This window comes from Aegilops tauschii, chromosome 5 (assembly GCF_002575655.3).
Source record: "Aegilops tauschii subsp. strangulata cultivar AL8/78 chromosome 5, Aet v6.0, whole genome shotgun sequence".
Taxonomy (NCBI): domain Eukaryota; kingdom Viridiplantae; phylum Streptophyta; class Magnoliopsida; order Poales; family Poaceae; genus Aegilops; species Aegilops tauschii.
In genome coordinates this window covers 422,818,191-422,823,090 of record NC_053039.3, presented here as the reverse complement: position 1 = coordinate 422,823,090, position 4,900 = coordinate 422,818,191, and the positions used below count along the sequence as shown (strand labels likewise).

The 4,900-nt window shown below is 50.8% G+C and overlaps 1 pseudogene; it reads right to left on the bottom strand.

Moving 5' to 3' along the window:
- Positions 1-691: 691 nt before the first annotated feature.
- LOC109764300 (protein JINGUBANG-like) lies at positions 692-2,746 on the bottom strand (annotated as a pseudogene).
- Between the last annotated feature and the right edge of the window lie 2,154 nt (positions 2,747-4,900).

Here is a 4,900-nt window from a genome sequence, read left to right as displayed (position 1 = left end):
TTTTCTTATCAACATTATCTTGCCATAGTAGTCTATATCTAAAAAACTCCATATGTTTACAAACACCCACTGGTAACCCTTAAAAAGATATCATAAAGTATGGAATCCCAGTTAACGAAGATTGTATCAGGGTGAATCTCCCAGGACTAGCTAGTAATCTCCCCCGCCAGTTTTCACATTTACCTTCCATCCTCTCCTCAGGAGGTTTCCAATGTTTGTTTCTAATCCTTTTTTCATCTAAAGGGAGTCCCAAGTATTTCATGGGTAAAGTACCAACAAGGCAAGTAAAAATCCTAGTATAGGCATCTGCCTTATCAACAGCATATCCAAAAAGAAAGAGTTCATTTTTGTGAAAGTTTTTTTTAACCAGACATTTGCTCAAAGAGACATCAAATGTATTTTTAATTGGGAGCACTGTCATAATCATCCTGTAACAAAAAATTGTGTCATCTACATACTGAAGCATATTAACACCATTTACAATATTTTCAGTGAGAACCCATTTTATAAGACCAACTTTTTTAGCACTATTAAGCATAAATAGCCAAGGCATTAGCTGCCAGATCAAAATTTAGAGGAGATAATGAATCCCCCTGAGGGGTATCCCATTTAACCCATGGGGACCCCACTAAACCCACTTTGCCGATCCCAGCACATTGTTTCTATGCGCGCACGTACGATTGCTTCGACCTCACTCAGCTGCCACGCGCACGGGCTTCAGCTCCGGCGTCTAGTATAGCGCCCACGCTTCCGCGTACGGCGCCGGAGCCGGCCAGCCCCTCCACACCTGCGACGGCTGCAGTGGTGCTGGTGCATTCCCCGTCACCAACGCTGGCACGACTCGCTCTGCTTCCGCGTCCGACAGACGCCAGACCTTGACCGACCCGTCGAGGCTTCCGCTGTACACCACGAACCGCCGATCACCGTCCAAACCTTCTCGTCCTTGGCAATGCACTTCATGGGTTCGGTGTGTCCGGCTAGCACGCTTAGACAGACGTGCTCTGCCCCATCACAACGCCAAACGCAGAGGGGCCGGTCGGCTGAGCCGCCTACGACGACGTTGCCGCGCATCGCCAGGCACATCACCAACATCTTGTGGCCCTTGAGGACACCACCATATCTCGACTCGCCGGCGACCCAGAACAATTAGGTGACTAGCCTGTCCGACAAGCCCACATAGACGACGCGGTCCTTGGGCAACATGGCGATGGCGGTGACCGCGCTCTCGCCCTTCCTGAGTACCTTCTCGAGGATATGCTTTGTCGTGCCGCCCTTCCCGGCCATCTCCCGCCGCCACACCTTGACGGTGCCGTCGGCCGATCCGGTGAACACGACGCTGTCGAACCCGACGGCGGCCACGGTGATCACTTCGTCTTCGTGCGCACTAACGGGCTCGAGGCACTTGGAGTCCGACACTCGGCACACCTTGAAGGTCCTGACGGTACATGGCAGGCTTGTCCGCGTCGGCGCGCCACACGTCGGGCCAGTTCGTGACAGTCGGGCACACCCAGTTCCAGCCACGAGCCGGGATAAAATGCCCACCTCCTCTGTGCGGGAGCTGAAATCTTTAGTCCCGGTTGGCGGTTGCAACTGGGACTAAACGACCATTAGTCCCGATTCCAGCCACCAACCGGGACTAAAGGTCCACCTTTTCGCCGGCCCAAATTCCGTGTGGGACAAGGAACCTTTAGTCCCGGCTTGTTGTTGCAACCGGGACTAAAGGACCTTTAGTCGGGACTAAAGGTTTCTTCATATCTAGAGTTTGATAATAGATTTTAAAGTGATTCTTTTTGTGTAGAAAACTCTTAAAATATTTAAAGTTTTTGAATGAATCTTTTTGCTTTAGGTCACAAAAATTATAAACTTTCTGTTAGTGCCAGTAAATTTCAAATTTGAATTCTTTGAAATTTGTGTGAATCACTAGTTTGTGAATAACTTTAGTTTAAAAGTAGATTTTTGAGTGATTCTTTTTCCTAGTGTTTAATATTAGTGTGTTTTATCAGTATGTTCAATTTGGAAATTTTTAAGACATTTTAAACAGGTGTTTTAATCAAAAACAGATTTTGTTTAGCTCTTTTAGTTCTATACCTTTTTCCTTTGTTTTAACTATTATAGTTTATGTTTTCTTGTTATTTTTTGCCAAATTATATTATGTTTCTGTTAGTCAACATGAGGAGTTTTAATTTTTCACTTTGAAGAAATTATTTGACAGATTCAATTTTACATATTGAAATTAATTCTTGCAAGATGCATAACAATTTGAAAATTAAACCAAATGAGTTGATTCAAATTTCTGTGGATTCATGTTGAAGATTTCTATCAACTAGTATCATTTCGACAGGAAGTTGCATAACTATTTTTGCACTTATTGATTAAATACTGTAATTGAAGACATTATTTTAAACTTTAAAAATTTCATATCTTCAGTTCTGTTAAGCCAAATGGAGCAAATAAGATGTTAAATTCTTTTTCTTAACATAATCGCAGTCATTTGTCTTTGATCCCTCTCCGCACCACGCCCCACCATGGATTCCTCACCCGCCAAAGCTCTCTGGGACGGGCTGACGCCGGAGCAGAAGAAGAAGATGGCCACATTGCTGTCGGCTGGCTGGCCGGCAGGCAGCCGGAGGACGTCGACGTCCCAATGGAGGACGCGGACGACGACGAGCCGGCGCCATCCTCCTACTCCTCCGCGCCACCCTCGCTGGTGCACTGCATCATGAACATCGGCGAGGCCCGTGCCCATTACATGGACATGGTGCGGGAGGAGCAGTTTCAGGAGGCACAGGCAACAACCACCACCTCCTCCAGGAGCACCAGCAGGGCGATCGCATCGGACGGGGACCTAGCGGAGCAAGAGGCGCTGCTCGAGTCCACCGCTCCTCATGCGAGATCCGCCTCGCCCGCTGCAGTGCCGCCAGCGAGAGGCGGAAGTGCGGGCCGCCTACAAGGAGTTCGACGAGGCGGTGTTCGGCAAGACCGACGAGGAGGAGGACAATGCCAAGGCCGCGCCCCGCCGTCACGACCATGAAGCCGGCGACCATTTAGATTAGGTATTAATTATACCTACAGAGCCAGACTAGCACCTCTTAGTTGATGTAAATGTAATGAAATCCGTCATGTTTATATGAAAACCATCCGTGTTTATATCAAAATTTGCCCGGTTTGCGTGAATTACATCTGGTTGGTTCGAACTATTGTCAAATAGATGCGGCGACGGTTGGATGTCGTCCTCCTGCATCCATGTCTGCGGACTGATCCCCTATCCGCGGACGTATGTGGGAGGAAAATTGTGTGTTACGTTGGAGATTCCCTTAATCCGTGTAAGATTTGGCGGGCTGCCCACTCAAGTCCCACCTGCAGCCTGAGCGTCGATGGTGGTCGTTTCCAGTCTGCGGGACGATGCAGGATGCGGCAAACTTCCGCCGGATTGCAGCCCTCCAGGTCATGCAGACCCGCACGAGTGCCGATGATAGCCACGCCGGCACCGCCGGCCTCCACCGGCGACAAGGGTGAGGAGGTGGGCGGGTAGGAGGAGGTACGACCACCGCAGCCGTGAAGTCGCCCCTCCCAAAAATCCGGATCAGGCTGTTTTTGGGCTGATCCATCCGGCTCTCCATCGTTATCTTCTCTCACGAGTCCTATTCTCCTGGATCGGCTAACCCACCTCCCGTACCTTCTCTGTTGTTTGCTAGGATTTATTAAGCTGATCACGAGCTGTTGTAACTTGTATAAATCCTCCGAAAGTGAATGCATCAAGTGTGCCGCACAAACTCTCGTCTCTCGATTTTTTACGATCTCATCATGGGTATTTGTCTCGGAAAGTCCACCTCTGAAGTATCGCAAAGCTCTGCTTTTGTTGACACCTTGGGACATGTCAGCAAGATTTTCATGATATCAACACATGCAGAGAATGCCATGGTGTGGTTGGAGGACCTACAACGGCAATGGCGGGTCTTGGAGGCGATGAAGACTTTGCTTCACGCGCAGTTGTTCAGACTTGGCTTGCGGGATATGTTCCCGTCCAGATCGGGCACAAGTTCCTGTGAGCCTGATGGTACGTGACTTGTAGTAGTAGCCTCCGCAACATTAGAGGACTTCTTTGTTGGTGGTGCTCCTTGGAGTACCGAGTCGTGATTTTCAGGGTGAAAACCCAAGGTCTGACCTTTATTGATTGTGTCTGACAGTGGCCTTGTTGAAGGCATTGTTTTTGAGAACGCGGTCTTTCTCAAAGGTGAAAACATATGATTTTTGATCGGCCAACGACAACGCTCGTGCATTGTTTCCTTTTCGGAGGCGTTGCTTTTGAAGAACCTTCTTTATAGTCTAGGTGATGTCTTTGTTGGTGGTTAGAGTGATACTACTGCGGGTGATTGATCACCGTGGCACGATAATATTTTCTTTTTTTCCTCTTTTTTTGGCGTTGTGCAATCTGAATATTTTTATGCATATTGTTCATGCAGAGGCTAAGTGTAATCGGTATCTGGAATTAACCGGGTTTGGCCCCCGCTCCTGCTCCCCTGCTAGGGTTCCCGCCGCCGCCGCCCGCCGCTCGGCTCCTTCCCGCCGCCGCCAGCTGCCCGGCGCAGGCCTCCCTTCCCCCTCCCCTCCTCGCCCCCCATCCCCTCCTCCCCGTCCCGCCGCCTTCGCCGTCTCCCCGGGAGGCGGCCAGGGCGGCGCGCGCCCCCTCCCTCTCGACCATCCTCCTCCGCCCTTTCCCCCCGCCGCCGCCGGCGGTCGTCCCCGGGTCCGGCCGGGTGGTGTCGGCGGCGGCGGGTCGTCCCTTACCCGCGCGCTCTCCTCCTTCCCGTGGTGGGGGGAGGCGGTGGTGGTGCTCGGCTGGTGGCGGCCCGACATCCTGGTGGCGGCCCGACATCCTGGTGGCGGAGGCCGACGGCGC